Below are 21,491 nucleotides of genomic sequence, written 5' to 3'. Positions count from 1 at the left end.
AATTAAAAGAATCTTCATAGCTTTGAAATTCTCCCAGTAGTTCATCCTCTGTACGCCATGGTTTAAACAACTGTAAAAGGGCCAAGTAGTAAAATTCCTTCTTGTCAGTAGTGTCGCAACTCAGCTTCCTGTGATTTATCAAACTTCCTTTTGTTTGCTTCACCAAACATCCTTCCTCACCAATGACTTTATATTTTCCATTGTTGATGTCTTCTGTGGCTTTCCGTGAATAAATGTAGTTCTGCAGCACTTCATAGAGAGACATGTTCTCCAGATGATGACTTCTCTTGGGATAATATGTGTCCAACATGTTTGATTTCAAAATATCTGTACTTTCTGGGTCATTCTCGGCCAAATATTCAATTTCTCCAGCAGATTTCAGTACCCGATTTCTCATTGCTGCAAGGCCTAAACTTGCCCAAATTATTCTTCTTGATTTCGAGTAGAGACTTGCAGAAGATAACCTATCTGAACATTCGTAGGATCCAATTTCTCGATGCGATAACATCTTCAAACTGAAACTGTACAGCTTCTTACTGACAGTCTTCTCGTGAGAAATCTCTTCCCACATTTCCTTCAATTCTGTTTTTTCTGATTTCGTAATGTAAGACGTTACATATCGAGCAACAGCAATGGAATTGTCAGCTACATACTGTATATCCATGTTAGCGTTCCACATGGATAAAATGACTGGGTTGTAGTCATTTATATTTTTTGATTCTTCTTTTCTTTTAAGGTTGTAGGTATTCTTAGGTGATTTTCTTGTGATAGTATGTCTCACAGCTGACATGACATACAACTGTTTACTCTTCCTTTTGAAAGAACAGGTCTAGGAAATCCAAATCGACATTTATTGTAGTATTTATCTTTGCTCTTGTATTTCCGTCGACAGTATTTTCCACACCGATGACTTTGAAAACGTAAAACTTGCTCCTTTAACTTTTTCTCTTCTGTGCTTTTTGGTATAGCACATGTTGCATATTCTTCAATGTACGATAACACTGCTTCATCAGTATCTGTTCCAAACTTTGGGGCATCCTTGATCCACAACAGCATATGAATATGAGGAGCACCTCTTGCCTGGTACTCTTTTCTCCAAAAGAAATCCACTACTTCTCCTAGAGGTGGATTTTTTTTATTGCAGATGAAGGACATCATAGCCTCAAATCTATGATTGAAATATCTGCAAACATTAACCGGATCCAATGAGCACAGTTCTCCTGCTGTCTTGTATTAGATGTTTTTAATGTTTGAATTTGCCTCTCGTAGAAAATCCAGTAAATCATCCCAAGCGTACTCGGCACAGCTTAGGGTAACGAACCATGTTGGTGTTCCTAAATTCCGTAACATGCATTTTAATTCACCATGGCGTCTGTACCAATATTCATTTGTCCCACGCTGACAAGCCATCAGATTGATCAGTTGTGTTTCCAAATGATCATCTCGGTGCTGCACTTTCTCCATAAAATCCTTAGCAGACACATTTTGTAAATGTACTCCACTTTTTAAAATGTGATTTACTGCATAAGACAGTGCAGACAAATCGCTTTCAAATAAAAGATGGAACAAATAAGGAATACTTTGTCGAAATCTGGGATCTTCAGCATATAGTCTTGTAGTCCGATACTCAGAAGCTGGAATCTGTTCCGGACGTTCATCGTATCGTCCTCCTTTTCCTTTAGGAAACAGCTGGGGAAAACATCGAGCTTCCAAGCTCTCCTCCCATACACTCACGGGAGTTCCTTTTGCTTTCTTCATCTGAAAGAGATCAATATTGTCTCCCATAACTTCTTTTGAATGAAGAGGATGTATGCTAAAATGTTCATAAATTTCTTCTTCCTTTGACTTGTCCACTTTTTCAATTTGTCCAGTTGGTGTTTCTGTGTCTTCTTGTAAATCTTCTTCTTCTTCTTCTTCTATATAAATTGATTCATACCATTTGTTATTCCTTTTCAAATACAAATTTGCTCTTTGTACTTTCCGCACATCTACCGGCTCCTGCCAAATCTTCTTATTCTTTGTAGGTACACCATTAACCAGAATAATTAATGGTTCAGTTTCCAAAGTATCCGCATCAATAGTTTCCATATTTTTTTTCAAATCCAAGGACAAATACACCACTCTACCTTTTAAACCTCTCAGTAAATCTGAAGGAGGTAATTTACCAGTTTTGGGCTCCATACGTACTATGGTCTGGAACGGATGAACACATTGAATGAGTATAGACTCATATGTATTTAATTCAGAAAGTTCAGCAGGAATAACATCCAATTCTAAATTATTATGTACAGCTCTGGTCGGCATTCTATTTTCCTCTAACTTGTTGTAACAGTATTTACAAATACGCTGATCTTCACCCAATTCAAAACAATTTTCAAGAAATATATATGTGGCAAAATCCTTCCACTTATAATTATCTTCATTTTCACTCTTTCTGTAGAGATCAACATTCCTAGTTTGTTTTCTATAATGAGTTCTGCGGCAACAAATACAAGTAAAATTTGGTCTTTCATTAGAGATTATTGCAAATTTTGTTATGTGATCATTAAATGTCTTACTTACAGAGGGTTCTACATTCTCTTCCACTTCTTCCTCATTTACTGTGTCCTTCTCTGCACTGTTTTGTTCAGGACCAAAGTAACAAAACTGAATTTCATCAACAACCTTCTCTACATCTGATACCGTTCCTCGGAACAGAGCCCTATTCAATTCATTTAACTTTATTGCTTTATTTATTTATAACTTTATTTATTCATTTCAGTATGATGAACAGCCAGCATCCTAAAATGATGGAAAACACTATTACACACTTTTCTAGATAGACAAGCCAGAGAATGACCCTGCAAACCAGTATTCTCTCTCACTCTGCATGGATCCAGACTTTGAAGCACCTTAATCTTCTGTTTTATACTTTTTTTACTATATTCTCTTAGAAACTCACGAAATTTATCAATAGATTCCTGACGCACAGTGCAAATACTACTACAATTCCAAGTGTACACTGGGGCTTTAGGACGTCTCCCCATAGCCTCATCCGCCATCACTTGTACCTCATCTCTTGGAACCATTATCTCCTTCTCCATTATGCAACCATTTTTCACTTCGTAAGCACGACCTCTGGTGTCAACTGCATGCAGCAAACTATTACTTTGAAAATAGCTCTCTTCATTAAAAAAAGGTTCACTACTTGAACTATGCATCCACTTTCCTAAAAACACTTTACAAAAGTTTGTTCTGTTCACTACTCTTTTCCTTTTGCTATGTGATTTCAGTACATTAACCATTTTGTCTAATGTACGCATCCTATTCAAAATTAAAATGAATAGTTTCCTTTTTAATTCTAATGCCTTTGCTGCAATGGCTTCAATTTCTTTTTTTCTCTTGTAATATTTTGCCTTTTGCTTATATTTCTTCACATCCTTTATCAAATTGGACATAACTCTTCTCTGAAACATTTTTCTACGTATCTCTTTAAACGCTGTTTTTCTGTTTATGTAAATCTTTTCAGTTGCAGAAGGTATATTTGCATTAACTAAATTCTCAATTTTTTCCTGTCCTTTTCTTTTCAAAACATTCTTTCCAGTACAGACATTTTGTACATTTTTCCTTTTTTTGAATATGTTTTTTAGAAATTGTTTTGTCTGCTTACCAGAAGATTTTTTCATTTTCCCAACATGAGCATCTTCTACTAACTTAGGTCCTCCAGTTGTCTTCAAATATAGGTTTTTTTGTGGTCTTTTTTAACTCTGGATTTTGTAGGCATCTTAAATTTTGTTCACTGCTCTTCAGCAATACCTGAAAAAAACTAAAAAAAAATCCTTTATTTTATTTAAATATATTACTACATTTCTTTTCACAATAGTCACAAAACGAAATTTCTTTGCCAATTTGAAAACACACTTACTACTCTTTTTTTTGGCAAGTGATAATCACTTTTACAGACTGACACATTATAAATCCACTTTTCAGATTTTTTTAAAAGCACATGTCCAAACTGCTTTTTCAGACCACCACCATGTGTAACCTGGGTGACTGCCTACACTCCAGCAAGGGCAACCAGCCTTAGTGATGCTGAATGTATTTGCATTACTGACTGAAACCTCAAACCCCACTCGCTTGTAAATACTGTGCATGATTCCACATGGTAAGCAGCTGGGTGTGTGCTAAGAGTCTGCTTCTGCACCAAAAAATGGCTATTCCATTTTCCTACTAATGCAAATGTAAAATTACCAGAGTAGTACACAATAAATCTCTGCCTGTTATTCCTATTTGCACACAGAGTCATGTTTTCACATTAGTAACAAAACGAAATTTCTTTCCCAATTTGAAAGCACACTTACTGCTCTTTTTTTTGGCAAGTGATAATCACTTTTACAGACTGACACATTATGAATCCACTTTTCAGATTCTTAAAAAAGCACATGTCCAAACTGCTTTTTCAGACCACCACCATGTGTATCCTGGGTGACTGCCTACATACCAGCAAGGGCAACCAGCCTTAGTGATGCTGAATGTATTTGCATTACAGACTGAAACCTCAAACCCCACTCGCTTGTAAATACTATGCATGATTCCACATAGAAAGCAGCTGGGTGTGTGCTAAGAGTCTGCTTCTGCACCAAAAAATGGCTCCCCCTTTTTCCTACTAATGCAAATATAAAATTACCAGAGTAGTACACAATAAATCTCTGCCTGTAATTCCTATTTGCACACAGAGTCATGTTTTCACATTAGTCACAAAACGAAATTTCTTTGCCAATTTGAAAGCACACTTACTGCTCTTTTTTTTGGCAAGTGATAATCACTTTTACAGACTGACACATTATGAATCCACTTTTCAGATTCTTAAAAAAGCACATGTCCAGACTGCTTTTTCAGACCACCACCATGTGTAACCTGGGTGACTGCCTACATATCAGCAAGGGCAACCAGCCTTAGTGATGCTGAATGTATTTGCATTACAGACTGAAACCTCAAACCCCACTCGCTTCTAAATACTGTGCATGATTCTACATGGAAAGCAGCTGGGTGTGTGCTAAGAGTCTGCTTCTGCACCAAAAAATGGCTCCCCCTTTTTCCTACTAATGCAACTATGAAATCACCAGAGTAGTACACAATAAATCTCTGCCTGTAATTCCTATATGCACACAGAGTCATGTTTTCACATTAGTCACAAAACGAAATTTCTTTGCCAATTTGAAAGCACACTTACTGCTCTTTTTTTTGACAAGTGACAATCACTTTTACAGTCTGACACATTATGAATCCACTTTTCAGATTCTTAAAAAAGCACATGTCCAAACTGCTTTTTCAGACCACCACCATTTGTAACCTGGGTGACTGCCTACATACCAGCAAGGGCAACCAGCCTTAGTGATGCTGAATGTATTTGCATTACAGACTGAAACCTCAAACCCCACTCGCTTGTAAATACTGTGCATGATTCCACATGGAAAGCAGCTGGGTGTGTGCTAAGAGTCTGCTTCTGCACCAAGAAATGGCTCCCCCTTTTTCCTACTAATGCAACTGTGAAATCACCAGAGCAAAACGCAATAAATCTCTACCAGTAATTCCTATATGCACACAGAGTCATGTTTTCACATTAGTCAGAAAACGAAATTTCTTTGCCAATTTGAAAGCACACTTACTGCTCTTTTTTTTGGCAAGTGATAATCACTTTTACAGACTGACACATTATGAATCCACTTTTCAGATTCTTAAAAAAGCACATGTCCAAACTGCTTTTTCAGACCACCACCATGTGTATCCTGGGTGACTGCCTACATACCAGCAAGGGCAACCAGCCTTAGTGATGCTGAATGTATTTGCATTACAGACTGAAACCTCAAACCCCACTCGCTTGTAAATACTGTGCATGATTCCACATGGAAAGCAGCTGGGTGTGTGCTAAGAGTCTGCTTCTGCACCAAAAAATGGCTCCCCCTTTTTCCTACTAATGCAACTGTGAAATCACCAGAGCAAAACGCAATAAATCTCTACCAGTAATTCCTATATGCACACAGAGTCATGTTTTCACATTAGTCACAAAACGAAATTTCTTTGCCAATTTGAAAGCACACTTACTGCTCTTTTTTTTGGCAAGTGATAATCACTTTTACAGACTGACACATTATGAATCCACTTTTCAGATTCTTAAAAAAGCACATGTCCAGACTGCTTTTTCAGACCAGCACCATTTGTAACCTGGGTGACTGCCTACATACCAGCAAGGGCAACCAGCCTTAGTGATGCTGAATGTATTTGCATTACTGACTGAAACCTCAAACCCCACTCACTTGTAAATACTGTGCATGATTCCACATGGAAAGCAGCTGGGTGTGTGCTAAGAGTCTGCTTCTGCACCAAAAAATGGCTCCCCCTTTTTCCTACTAATGCAAATGTAAAATCACTAGAGTAGTACACAATAAATCTCTGCCTGTAATTCCTATATGCACACAGAGTCATGTTTTCACATTAGTCACAAAACGAAATTTCTTTCCCAATTTGAAAGCACACTTACTGCTCTTTTTTTTGGCAAGTGATAATCACTTTTACAGACTGACACATTATGAATCCACTTTTCAGATTCTTAAAAAAGCACATGTCCAAACTGCTTTTTCAGACCACCACCATGTGTATCCTGGGTGACTGCCTACATACCAGCAAGGGCAACCAGCCTTAGTGATGCTGAATGTATTTGCATTACAGACTGAAACCTCAAACCCCACTCGCTTGTAAATACTATGCATGATTCCACATAGAAAGCAGCTGGGTGTGTGCTAAGAGTCTGCTTCTGCACCAAAAAATGGCTCCCCCTTTTTCCTACTAATGCAAATATAAAATTACCAGAGTAGTACACAATAAATCTCTGCCTGTAATTCCTATTTGCACACAGAGTCATGTTTTCACATTAGTCACAAAACGAAATTTCTTTGCCAATTTGAAAGCACACTTACTGCTCTTTTTTTTGGCAAGTGATAATCACTTTTACAGACTGACACATTATGAATCCACTTTTCAGATTCTTAAAAAAGCACATGTCCAGACTGCTTTTTCAGACCACCACCATGTGTAACCTGGGTGACTGCCTACATATCAGCAAGGGCAACCAGCCTTAGTGATGCTGAATGTATTTGCATTACAGACTGAAACCTCAAACCCCACTCGCTTCTAAATACTGTGCATGATTCTACATGGAAAGCAGCTGGGTGTGTGCTAAGAGTCTGCTTCTGCACCAAAAAATGGCTCCCCCTTTTTCCTACTAATGCAACTATGAAATCACCAGAGTAGTACACAATAAATCTCTGCCTGTAATTCCTATATGCACACAGAGTCATGTTTTCACATTAGTCACAAAACGAAATTTCTTTGCCAATTTGAAAGCACACTTACTGCTCTTTTTTTTTGACAAGTGACAATCACTTTTACAGTCTGACACATTATGAATCCACTTTTCAGATTCTTAAAAAAGCACATGTCCAAACTGCTTTTTCAGACCACCACCATTTGTAACCTGGGTGACTGCCTACATACCAGCAAGGGCAACCAGCCTTAGTGATGCTGAATGTATTTGCATTACAGACTGAAACCTCAAACCCCACTCGCTTGTAAATACTGTGCATGATTCCACATGGAAAGCAGCTGGGTGTGTGCTAAGAGTCTGCTTCTGCACCAAGAAATGGCTCCCCCTTTTTCCTACTAATGCAACTGTGAAATCACCAGAGCAAAACGCAATAAATCTCTACCAGTAATTCCTATATGCACACAGAGTCATGTTTTCACATTAGTCAGAAAACGAAATTTCTTTGCCAATTTGAAAGCACACTTACTGCTCTTTTTTTTGGCAAGTGATAATCACTTTTACAGACTGACACATTATGAATCCACTTTTCAGATTCTTAAAAAAGCACATGTCCAAACTGCTTTTTCAGACCACCACCATGTGTATCCTGGGTGACTGCCTACATACCAGCAAGGGCAACCAGCCTTAGTGATGCTGAATGTATTTGCATTACAGACTGAAACCTCAAACCCCACTCGCTTGTAAATACTGTGCATGATTCCACATGGAAAGCAGCTGGGTGTGTGCTAAGAGTCTGCTTCTGCACCAAAAAATGGCTCCCCCTTTTTCCTACTAATGCAACTGTGAAATCACCAGAGCAAAACGCAATAAATCTCTACCAGTAATTCCTATATGCACACAGAGTCATGTTTTCACATTAGTCACAAAACGAAATTTCTTTGCCAATTTGAAAGCACACTTACTGCTCTTTTTTTTGGCAAGTGATAATCACTTTTACAGACTGACACATTATGAATCCACTTTTCAGATTCTTAAAAAAGCACATGTCCAGACTGCTTTTTCAGACCAGCACCATTTGTAACCTGGGTGACTGCCTACATACCAGCAAGGGCAACCAGCCTTAGTGATGCTGAATGTATTTGCATTACTGACTGAAACCTCAAACCCCACTCACTTGTAAATACTGTGCATGATTCCACATGGAAAGCAGCTGGGTGTGTGCTAAGAGTCTGCTTCTGCACCAAAAAATGGCTCCCCCTTTTTCCTACTAATGCAAATGTAAAATTACCAGAGTAGTACACAATAAATCTCTGCCTATATTTCCCAACATGTGTAACCTGGGTGACTGCCTACATTCCAGCAAGGGCAACCAGCCTTAGTGATGCTGAATGTATTTGCATTTCTGAGTCCAACCTCAAACCCTTAAACTATTCTTTTTTTATACCAATACACCTTAATTTATCGTGAAAACATAGTCCATATTATTTTACATGTTCCTCACATTTAAATTTCTCCCAAAACAGAAAATAATAAACACAACTTCAACAAAAAGAATTACATTTCTATTATTCATTTCTTAATTTACCATATACATCTCCTCTCAAACTCTAAACTCACCTTTAAAATTAGTTAGTTGTGAAAGAAATGTGGCACTCAAACAGCAGATTATCAGAGCCAGGATCTCTGTTCTCTACACCTCTCTCCTCTCAGCAGAACGAGATAATGGCAAAGTTTCCCTCTATTTTTCCACACATATACATGTAAGTTTCAAATCTCAGTGCTTCCCCCTTTTTTTCAAATGTAATCACACATTTCTATTGGTTGAAAACCAACCCTTTTCCAAAAGTACCCTTCCCCCAACTTGACTTCTGCCTAGTACCCTTCCCCCAACTTGACTTCTGCCTGCTACCATAGCAACAGCTCATGGAACACTGCTGTGTGGAGTTAGGTCAGAAGTTCGCCAAACAATGTTTCAATTCCACAGAGCAAGAGTGCTTGACTTTTCTAACCTAACAGCAAATCCATAGTACTGTTCTTTGGTAACACATTTTTCTGTACCAATACAAAACATGCTTCTATAAATTTACACATACAGCCTAGTTTTTAGTGTAGAATGGTATGAAACAGCTAATCAGTTCTTTTTTTTTTATAAAAAAATATGTATGCCTCCATTTCCAAACTGTCTTTCATTTCTTTTTACCATTGTACTGAAATACACCTCCTGAGTGCATCCAGATCTCCTTTGAAGATGTTCACAGTGTGGATTGTAGGACACAGCTATGTCTTCTGGAGTGAAAAGTTTGCAGAGAAAACAGGTATGGTGAGAGACCTTGCTTTGCCAAATGTAGACATTAAATGGATTGGTCAGAGAGGGTTAAAGTGGCACCAATTGATGCCATTGGTGAAATCCTTCATGCAAATCCAACACCCTGACCTCATAATAGTGCACTGTGGTGGCAATGACCTAGGCACTTTGACTGGGGTAGGTCTGGAAATGCTTATGAAGGACACCTTTGCACAACTGTTTTCACTTTTCCCTAAAACTGCCTTTGTGTTTTCTAACATATGCCAAAGGCAAAAATGGAACTGGTCCAATCATTTCTGTCCGCAGATTGACAAAGCAAGTAGTACACAATAAATCTCTGCCTGTAATTCCTATATGCACACAGAGTCATGTTTTCACATTAGTCACAAAACGAAATTTCTTTGCCAATTTGAAAGCACACTTAGTGCTCTTTTTTTTGACAAGTGATAATCACTTTTACAGACTGACACATTATGAATCCACTTTTCAGATTCTTAAAAAAGCACATGTCCAGACTGCTTTTTCAGACCACCACCATGTGTAACCTGGGTGACTGCCTACATTCCAGCAAGGGCAACCAGCCTTAGTGATGCTGAATGTATTTGCATTACAGACTGAAACCTCAAACCCCACTCGCTTGTAAATACTGTGCATGATTCTACATGGAAAGCAGCTGGGTGTGTGCTAAGAGTCTGCTTCTGCACCAAAAAATGGCTCCCCCTTTTTCCTACTAATGCAAATATAAAATTACCAGAGTAGTACACAATAAATCTCTGCCTATATTTCCCAACATGTGTAACCTGGGTGACTGCCTACATTCCAGCAAGGGCAACCAGCCTTAGTGATGCTGAATGTATTTGCATTTCTGAGTCCAACCTCAAACCCTTAAACTATTCTTTTTTTATACCAATACACCTTAATTTATCGTGAAAACATAGTCCATATTATTTTACATGTTCCTCACATTTAAATTTCTCCCAAAACAGAAAATAATAAACACAACTTCAACAAAAAGAATTACATTTCTATTATTCATTTCTTAATTTACCATATACATCTCCTCTCAAACTCTAAACTCACCTTTAAAATTAGTTAGTTGTGAAAGAAATGTGGCACTCAAACAGCAGATTATCAGAGCCAGGATCTCTGTTCTCTACACCTCTCTCCTCTCAGCAGAACGAGATAATGGCAAAGTTTCCCTCTATTTTTCCACACATATACATGTAAGTTTCAAATCTCAGTGCTTCCCCCTTTTTTTCAAATGTAATCACACATTTCTATTGGTTGAAAACCAACCCTTTTCCAAAAGTACCCTTCCCCCAACTTGACTTCTGCCTAGTACCCTTCCCCCAACTTGACTTCTGCCTGCTACCATAGCAACAGCTCATGGAACACTGCTGTGTGGAGTTAGGTCAGAAGTTCGCCAAACAATGTTTCAATTCCACAGAGCAAGAGTGCTTGACTTTTCTAACCTAACAGCAAATCCATAGTACTGTTCTTTGGTAACACATTTTTCTGTACGAATACAAAACATGCTTCTATAAATTTACACATACAGCCTAGTTTTTAGTGTAGAATGGTATGAAACAGCTAATCAGTTCTTTTTTTTTTATAAAAAAATATGTATGCCTCCATTTCCAAACTGTCTTTCATTTCTTTTTACCATTCTACTGAAATACACCTCCTGAGTGCATCCAGATCTCCTTTGAAGATGTTCACAGTGTGGATTGTAGGACACAGCTATGTCTTCTGGAGTGAAAAGTTTGCAGAGAAAACAGGTATGGTGAGAGACCTTGCTTTGCCAAATGTAGACATTAAATGGATTGGTCAGAGAGGGTTAAAGTGGCACCAATTGATGCCATTGGTGAAATCCTTCATGCAAATCCAACACCCTGACCTCATAATAGTGCACTGTGGTGGCAATGACCTAGGCACTTTGACTGGGGTAGGTCTGGAAATGCTTATGAAGGACACCTTTGCACAACTGTTTTCACTTTTCCCTAAAACTGCCTTTGTGTTTTCTAACATATGCCAAAGGCAAAAATGGAACTGGTCCAATCATTTCTGTCCGCAGATTGACAAAGCAAGAAAGCACGTCAACAAATCTGTTTCTGCTTTCCTCCGTGACTATGGTATGGGTTCCATTTACCACAACAACTTGGCGTTACGACATGCAAGACATTTATAGAGGAGATGGTGTGCACTTCAATGATGAAGGGAACAGAGTCTTCCTCTTGAACCTTAGACTCTGCATCGGTACTTACTTGTAGGTACCACTAAAAAATAACTTCATAAACACAACGGCTCTTTTTAGAGCCCCCTAATATCTAAACTCTTAAATCTGCATTTCATTTCTTTTATTTTTTTTTTTGTTACCGTACGCTTACCGTACGCGTACCCCGTGATTTTTTTTAAAATCAATAAATGTTTTCTTTGTACTTTTCTGTCCTTCTTTGACCCCCTCACAAATGTAAGGGGGTCTGTAACTCTCCTCCTTGCCCCCTTTTCTTGTTATCACTCTTTTTTTTCTGAGTGAAACACACGAAATGGCGGCCGCCGCTTCCTGGTTTCGGCCGATTCGAATGTTTAGTAAGATCTAAGAGCCAATCAGAATCGCGCTCGCGCACGCCACCGTACGCGTACGGTAAGCGTACCGTAAGCGTACCGTAAGCTGGCTCAGATATATATATTGATTTAAAGGCTATTTTCTCAGAATCTACTGAACAGATTTACACCAAACCTACAAAAGGCACTTCCTTGACCTGAGGACTACCACTCTGCCAAATTTCTAGTAATTCTGTTCAGCCGTTCGGGCTGTAGCCCTGTCTAAAGGTCCTATGGAAAAATGCATGGGAAAAACGCGTTTTGGGACCCCCCTTTTATCTCAGCCCCCGCTTGACGAATCCCCCCGAGACTTTCAGGGTAGGAGCAGAGCGTAGCGCCCCATTAGTTTTGAAAATTTTGCGAGGATTCGTCGACCGGCGCCAAAGTTATTCCAAATAGAATGTTGCACATGACGGTTGTGACCCGGATGTCGCGGTCTTGGTGCCTTGGGATCTGGTGCACGGACGCAGCCCTCGGACTGACTGGCGGTGGAGGCGCGGGGAGCTGCGAATATATCCACGCCTGAGGGTCTGCCTTGAGTTTCGGCCCCCGGGGGTCGTCTATCGGTGGCTGGGGCCCCCCATTCTCTTTCCACCCAACGCCTACAGGAAATGGTGGGGCAGCCGTGAACCTACCAGCGCAGGTCGGTGAGGACCGGCCAAACCCGACGGGGAGTAGAAAAGCGATTCCGGAAACAGGCGACAGATTGCTGGAGCACGTTCTGCGTTTTCTGAGGTCTACCCGGACTGCGGTATCGGAGCGGCCACACGGACGGTGGCGCGCCTGGTGACGAGTCCTAAACGCTGGACGCTGACAGCTACGGTGGAACACCATCGGACCCAGCCGGTGAGTGGCACAGTTGTTGGGGCCAGGGAGAGACAGTCCATGGGCGAATCCTCCTCGTGAGGTGCACATTAAGAACTGGGTGCGACACTCTCGTCCCACGGAGAGGGCCATCTGGATGGCGCCGACCCTACGGGGGCAACGTTAGTGATTGGATGGACTCTGCGCCTCCTCTCCTTTCCTGAAACTGGAAGTGGCGGTGGGTGTTTGGCCCCTTGCTGCCTGAACACGGTGGTGTCCAGGGTCACAACTATCTGCAGCGCACCGCTGGTGTTTCCGAATGCCGCCAGCTCAACAACTGGCCATGGGGCGACTGCGGACCAAGCAGAACGAGGGCCGGCTGAGGGTGGAGGGTCCTGACCCGGCATCAAGATGCTCTGCTGGAGATGCGAACCCGCTAGTGTCAATACTGGAAGCCACGATGGATGCCATGCTGGCGGCGGTGGACCGGCTGGGCAACACTTTGGAACAAACCAGAACCTCATTAGAATCCCGTATTGACAAATTCACGGTGGATTTCACTTTACTTCATGCTGACCATCGTAAACTGGCGGACACTGTTGCTAACTAGTGCCAGGCACTCCAAGAGGTCCAGCCGATAATGCGCAGCCACTCTGCAACTTTACAGGACTTGATAGACCGAGTTAACACTCTGGAGGATCGTGCTGAGGATGCGGAGGGCCGCTCTCGGCGCCAGAACATATGCGTGGTGGGCCTATTGGAAGGCGAAGAGGGTCAACACCCGGAGCAGTTCGTCGAAGGGTGGTTGCGCGACCTACTTCCCCCGGGGGTGCTCTCCCCGCAGTTCGTCGTGGAGCGGGCCCCAGGGTGCCGGCGCGGAGGCCTGTGCCCGGAGCACGTCCACGTCCCTTCCTGTTCAGGCTCCTCAACTATCGTGACAGGGACGTGATACTCCGAGAAACGAGGAAAATGAGTGCCCTGACGGTAGGGGGTGGCACGGTGACGCTGTTTCCGGACTATACGGCGACGGTTCAGAAGAGGCAAAGCAATTATCTGGAGGTGAAGCGCCGGCTCCGTGACTTACAGATCCCATACTCGCTGTTGTTCCACTCGTGCCTCCGAGTGGTCACGAAAGAAGGGACACGCTTCTTCGACGCCCCGTCTGATGTCTGGGACTGGCTGGAGGAAACGGGGCAACACAATGGTCCAAGGCCCTCGGACACGGGAGTCGGAGGGCGAGGGGGGAAACGATTGAGATGACGGCGGCAAGGGGGAAGACGTGAAGGGGCAGGGCCGAACCCACCCGCGGCCCCCAGCCCATAGAAGATACGACTGGAATGCCAGGAAGCCCTTGAGGTGGTGGCCTCCCTGGGATCTGTGTGCAGTCAAGGGGACATGACTGCCCGTGACCATATCGATGCTGAGACTGATGGATCTTCCTCTTTGCATACCATGCTTTCAGATGACCGTATGATGCCAGTGGTGACGCCCCAAACAGCCGACACTATTGTGTGATCACTGGCTCGGAGGGACAGTGATGAGTATGGACGATGTAGGGAGGTGGAGTGCGTATTGCCAGACGCCTCTGGGAGGGGGGTTGTGGACTTTGCTGCCCCCCTTCCTTTTTCACTGTAGCGCGCCACTTTGTGCTGGTGCATGCGGGTTGGCTGGGGCATCGCTGATGGCCCGGGGACTGGGGACCAGCGGGGAGCTCTCTGCACAAGGAGATGAGCAATACACATGATTCCGTTGATAGGCGCTGGCCTGCAGCGTTGCGCACATTCGCACCTCTGGTGAATGTTTGTCGCGGCTAACAATTCCACAGCACAGTTACGCTCCTGGTGGGGGTTTGGCACAGCACTCATCTCAGAAGGCACACAAGGCGTAGACGGGGGTAGCATTGGGCTCTAATCACTCGGGCCCTTCACTCAGCCCTTAGCACCCACTAGCAAACACCTGGCCTAGTATCTCATAGGCGACTGAGTTATAAGTTTGGACAAATACCCGTTCTGGGGTTTGCCCTCACAGTTCGACAGTTTTTTGATTTTGGTTAAGTGCACTTGGCAATGCACCATAGTTCTTTTGTTTCTTATGTTCTTGCAGCAGACAGACATGACAACCGTAATTGCAATCCCCCCCCCCTCTCCTTGGATGGCCCGCTCCTGGCCTTGAGCCTCATATAGATTTCACTCATTCTCGATAGCAGACACTATGTTGGTTACTTGGAACATAAGGGGTATGCACACACCAGCGCGCCGCTACTCAGTTTTCGCCTACCTGCAACGGCATAGGGTGGCCATAGCTCTTCTCCAAGAAACCCCTCTGACCCAACCAGAACTAGATAAGCTGCGAGCTCGATGGAGGGGGCAACTTTTTGGGGCCACATACTCTACACATGCACGTGGCATGCTGATCTGTGTAAGAGCGGGTACACATTTTACATGCACTGAATCGGTGGTTGATCCCGCTGGACGATACACGTTGGTTCAGGGGAAACTCAATGGACAACCCGTACTCCTGGGCTCACTCTATGCCCCGAACGTCGACCATCGTTCTTGGACCAGCTTTCGGTGGCGTTAACGCCGTATGTGGGTCTTCCATGGCTACTGGGTGGGGACTTTAATGCAGTGCTCGACACACACCTTGACAGATCGTACCCACCGCTTCGTAGCACACAGGCAGTCTCAAACGCGAGGAGTCTCACAGACTGGTTGACACGTTGGGTATTATATGATGTATGGCGTTCCCTACTCCCTAGCAATCGTCTCTATTCGTACTATTCGGCGGTGCATGACCTTCATGTCCGCCTTGATAGGGTGGTGAGATCTCCCTCATTGACACCTCTGATAACTCAGGCACAATACCTGGGCCGGACCCATTCGGACCATAATCCGCTTTGGCTGCGACTATCTTGGGACTCGGGTAGGCCCCCCGTTCCGACGTGGCAACTGCAGCCGGCCGCTCTAGAAGACGCAGAGTTTCGTGACTCTCTAGGCACGGCGATTGAGCAGTTCTTCGACCTCAATGAGGGAACGGCAGGTAATGCGCTGAGAGAGTGGGACACGCACAAATCCACAATGCGGGGACACTGCCTGGGGGCGACGGGAAATATTCGTCAGCAGCTCATGCTATCGCTCGCTACCTTGGAGACGCGCCTTCTGTCGTGTGAATGCCATGGCGAAGGAAGAGGTCGAGACTCGGCCCGGCTGGCGCGGCTTTGGACGAGACACGCTGAGCTGATAGAGCGTCTGTGATGCCACAATTACGCGGCTCATTTGGCTCGGGTCCATGCTACCTCCGATAGGGCGGGGCGGTTGTTGGCCTTGCTGATTCGACAGGAGGCGGTACATGCTCCAATAGAATCTATTCGCGGGCCGGACGGGGCGCTAGTACACACGCAGCGAGAGATCCAACGAATACTGACAGCGCATTATGCAGCAATATACGCCTCGACAGGGCGCAGACAGGCACAGGATCAATTTCTGGAGGCTGCCTGTCTACCTGCGGTCCCGGATGCCCACCAGGAGACGCTGGAGGCCTCCCTCACGTTGGAAGAGATAGGGGAGGCGGTAACTTCACTGGCCTCTGGAAAGGCGCCAGGGCCAGACGGACTTCCAGCGGAGTATTATAAGGCCTACCGGGAGTCCCTAGTGCCCAGATTGCATGCGCTATATCTCACGGCCCTTGAGGAGGCTACCCTGCCAGCCTCTATGAGAGAGGCCTACCTGATCTCCTTACTTAAGCCAGGGCGTGATCCCACCAATTTGGGGTCCTACCGCCCCCTCGCCCTTCTCAACACTGACTACAAAATTCTAGCCAAGGTCTTGGCGGAGCGGCTGACCCCGATGGTGCCACTGTTGGTACACAAGGACCAAAACGGGTTCGTGCCCACGCGCAGCACCTCTCTTAACCTGCGGCGATTTTTCCGGGTGGCCACGGAGGGGGCGCAACGTTGGCCAAGGGCAGGCTGTTTGCTGTTGGACCTCGAAAAGGCCTTCGATTGCCTTGAGTGGAGCTATTTGGTGGCAGCGCTGTCGCATTACGGGCTAGGCCTCGGGTTCCTCCAAATGGCGGCGCTCCTCTATAGAAATCCAGTGGTGCAGGTGAAAACCGGTCCCTACATTTCTGACGCCATCCCGGTGGGTCGTGGTACCAGACAGGGGTGTCCCCTCTCGCCCCTCCTTTTTGCGCTCGCAATAGAGCCTCTAGCTGCTACCCTACGGAGGGTATTGGCGAATGGCATTCTCATGGGCGACGCGACCCATCAGGTTTCCCTATATGCGGATGACCTCCTGGTCTTCATTAAGGATGTGGCGAACATCCCCGGGGACCTGGAGTGTGTCCTGACTGATTCCGCTGCGCTCTCCAGACTACGGGTAAACGCGGCTAAGTCGTGCCTTTATGCGCTCCGATGGCAAATGTAAGGCCTGATGTGCATGTGACAGCTGGACTGATGGGAATGGCTGGTGCAAGCTGGTGGATCTGTAGGCCCTTCCCGACTGGGTCTAGCCTGCATCCGGGGACCCCCTCTGGACTGTCATGACTCTTTGCTGTAGCAGGTACTGTAATCTTTGTTGGAGAGGAGATGGGACCTCTTTTCCTGTGTAAAGTGTGAGGCTACTTGTATTCAGGGCACTAGAGATATCTAAGGAATTTATTAAATCGTGTGCGGTCATAGAAACTAGGGGCACTGGGGTTGCCTTGCTCTTGGAGTCTAAATCCATAATTACCCCTTCCAGAGTATTTAGCCTTTCCAGAATTGGTGCAATGGTAGAAGTTAAAATCCCTGTTATTTTATCTATTATTTTTCCCTAAGTACGTTTAACTCCACCTGGCCAACGTCTTGTGTCACAGCTAGTGGAGAAACTAGTTGGAAAGAAGGTCCTGGATTCTGCCAGGTTGATTTAGTTTTTGTACAGTTTTTTAATGATAGCCGAGGATGGGCCTGATTTTGTCTACCTTTTCTGTTTCACCACAGGTTTTCAAGAACTGTTATTGAGGCCAAGACCAAAACAGGGACCAGATGTGGGGGACTCACCTTCTGTCGCCTCCCCCCCCCACTCCGGGCCAAGCGAGACAACCTCAGAGAGCGATTTATTTCCTGGAACTGTCTCAACAGGAGCAGACCCTGCAGATTGCCAAGAACTCCACCATTAAGCGACAGAGCTTAGGTCTTCTCCTCATTCAAGGGACAACCATCTCTCCACAAGTTCAATGTCCTTCAATACTACACCGATTGCCCACACCAGGAACAAATCAAAAGTAGTACCAATACTGGAACTGGTTGATGCAGTATCCCCCCACCTTATGTGGTAGCTTCCGTTTACCCACAGGTTGTGTAGATTAAAGCCAAACTCGCTATAGGATAATATCAGCCTGAGAAAAATAGCACATAGGCTGGCTAATCGTGAACACCATTCACTTACCTCCTCCCCTCATCATGCAGACCTGCTGCCGTCTCCACCCACACACACCACCAATGTTGAGTACCTAATATCCAATTATTAGCTTAAATGCCACCAACAGTCTCAAAACTGAATCTGTTTCCCAGCCGATAAGAAGCCTGAGCCTCTGAGGCTCTTTCCGAGAGAAGCCTCCTGTGGGTCTTTTCCCCATGTATTTTTACCAACTTTTCTGCGCTTCGCGCTCAGCTACTCCCTGGTGACTGGGGCAGCCTGGGTTACTCGCCTGCCAAACGCCAAGCGCAATGCCGCATGAAACGCCCACTGCGCTGCCGTACACCAAATTCACCTGCCTCCACGAGTGGGTCAGGCACAGTGATGGCTGGCTCTATCTGCTGAGCACAGCGTGGACAAGATCAGGGTGACATTAGGGTGAACAGGACCAGACCAATAGCTCCTGGCCATATGGCAGTGTCATGCCTAGGAGACGAGGGCACAGTCTGGAAGATCCCAGCCTTCATTCCTCCGGACCGCTTCCCACCAGGATACCAGGAGCAGAGAACGAGACCGCGATTGTGACAGTGGGCAAGACACAAAGGCTCAGAAAACACACAACCTACTTCACAAACTGGTGAGGCCTCACGTCTCCGGTCTCACTCCCTCTTCTCTAGGAAACTAGGTGGCCAGCATGGCAGAAACACCCACAGTGGCCATCTGGACATGGGCTTCCTGGCATGTGATGCATGGGTGTGTGTGTGGGCTCGAACACGGCAACAGGGAGGACGCATTACCGGGTACTTATAGTTATTATAAAAGCATTCTGCTGGTGTTCTCTTCTAAAAAAATGCTTTTTCTAATATTGATCTTATACATGTGATATATTGTTCTCCATTCAAATGTATAATTTGTAAAGATTTCTCAGAATCTGAAGTATTAACATCTAGTCTATTCAAAGTTTCATGAATGTTTTGAATCTGTTCTTGCAACTGTTTATCTGTCTTGTCAAGTAGTAAAGGTTCAAGTATTATAGTTTGTGGCACTGGATATTTATGATATTGATATTTGCATGTTCTATTGGTGGCCCTTTTTGGTATGTGCATACCATTGTAGTGGTATTCAAGTTTCTAATTGTGGCTCTTTTGATTTAGCACATGTGATATATTTATCAATAAACTGAATTACTTCTTCGAGGTTGGCTTTCCCATACTGTGGAGCATTTCAATCCATAATAAAGCATGTATATGTGATGAACACTGTTCCCAATAACCTGCGCACGCGCACCGAAATGACGCCAAACGCGCAGTGTGCGGTATTTAGCGTGCACATCTAGCGAGAACGTTTGCGCCGCCGCTTTTAAAACGTGAGTGACGCGAAAAGCAGTCATTCCCGTGGCTCTGGATTTTCGGAGGTCACTGCTGTGGGGCTGATTGTGGACCTTTGAGTTAGTATTCATTTTAATTGCAGCCCATGCCCTGCAATGAACATGAATACTAATCCAAAGGCCCACAATCAGCCCCACATCTGTGCACTGTTAAGAAAAGAAAAACAGTGTCTCAAACACAACGTGTGCTTTAACACACGCTGTGTTTGAGGCTCTGCTTTTCTTTTCTTAATTGTGCACAGCTGCGGGGCTGATTGTGACCCTTTGATATAGTATTCTTGTGAACTGCAGCACACACGGGCTGCAATTAACATGAATACTAACTCAAAGGCCCACAATCAGCCACCCAAGGCGGTGCACTGTCAGGAAAAGGAAAACAGTAAGGCAGATTTATGAGGTTTTGCCGTAGGGAAGCGCAGCAGGCCTTCCTGCTGCGATTCCCTACGGCAAAAGAAAAGGGCAGGGATGCGCCGTATCTATAAAATGTGGCGCATTCCTGTCCTTTTCCCCTGCGCCGGCGCAAAATGGGCTGCCTGCGCCAACGCAGGCACCTCTGCACCATGGTGCAAGGGTGCCTGCGTTGCGGAGATGAATATTTTTGTACAGGAAGGGAAACCTTTCTGTACAAAAATAATCACAAGAGGTTTTTCCTCTTTGTATGGGTGCTGCAGAATGCAGCACACATAGAAAAAGGAAAAACGTGGAGAAATAAAGATATTTCTCCCCGTTGCGCCTCCCTTACGCCTCCCCTGGGGAGGCGTAAGCTTTTGGCGCTGCCTCAGATTTACGAATTCTCGTAAATCTGGGGCAGTGTCAAAAGGCCATGGATGTTGCTGGGAACGCCCCCAGCAACACCCATTGCACGCCCCTTTAACGCAGAACACTGCGTTAAAGGGACTGATATTTATGAGGCAGCATCAAGCCACAAAAAGTGGCTCAGTGCTGCCTGATAAATATCACGCAGGCTTCTGCGCCACGGAACGTCACAAAAAGTGACGTTCCGATGGCGCAACGGGCCTCATAAATCTGCCCCAGTGTCTCAAACACTCTGCTCACTCACTGGCTGCTCTCGTCAGTCGTACCGGTGCAGGCCGAGCGCTGCCATTTAAATAGCACTGGATACTTGAAAATATAATTTATTACAGCCCTGACTGAGCCTGTATAGCTCGCTGTTCTCGGACTCCTTAGGCTCGTAAGGAAATCTAAAATGTCATGTTTTAAAGCTGAAAACCCAAATGTAAAATGAGATTGAGAGCAAAAAATTAAGCTAAACTCTTAGTTTTCTGCATTAATTATCCTTACAGTTTAACGTGGAAACGATATTACGTCTAGATAAGAATGAAAGACATCATGCCATGCAGGTGGAGCAGTAAAGGGTGGCAGGGCTGTTCCTACGAGGTGATTAATGTGGGGGGAGTGCAAATGAGGAGAGGACGGTTAACGGGTCAGGAGAGGCAAATAGTGAATTAGGAAAGAATGAGGTGAAAAACTCGAAATCAGTGGAACACGGACAGGAAATAAAGCAGCAATATCTTATGATTTAACGGTTACACATGCATCTCTGTGAATGAACTCTACGCTCCGGGGCGGGCTCTCAGGGGCTTATTTACAAGCCCCTTGCGCCGCCAGTACATCACTTTTTCCCGTGTTAAAAGTGACACACTTGCGGCGCAAGGGCTTGTAAATAAGCCC

The 21,491-nt window shown here is 44.5% G+C and overlaps 1 protein-coding gene and 1 long non-coding RNA gene across 8 annotated transcripts in view; one reads left to right on the top strand and one right to left on the bottom strand.

Annotated features, from left to right (window-relative positions):
• Nucleotides 1–19,608, top strand: part of LOC146782641 (uncharacterized) — a 63,306-nt gene extending 43,698 nt beyond the window's left edge. The window contains exon 2 of the long non-coding RNA XR_014972014.1: nucleotides 17,995–19,608. This is a non-coding gene — a long non-coding RNA (uncharacterized LOC146782641). The remainder of the gene's footprint in view (nucleotides 1–17,994) is intronic.
• LOC146782640 (uncharacterized) overlaps nucleotides 1–21,491 on the bottom strand; it is a 292,768-nt gene that overhangs the window by 72,769 nt on the left and 198,508 nt on the right. The gene's annotated exons all lie outside the window — the stretch shown is intronic.

Source organism: Triturus cristatus, chromosome 12, assembly GCF_964204655.1.
Source record: "Triturus cristatus chromosome 12, aTriCri1.1, whole genome shotgun sequence".
NCBI lineage: Eukaryota > Metazoa > Chordata > Amphibia > Caudata > Salamandridae > Triturus > Triturus cristatus.
This window is presented reverse-complemented; position numbering and strand designations above follow the sequence as displayed.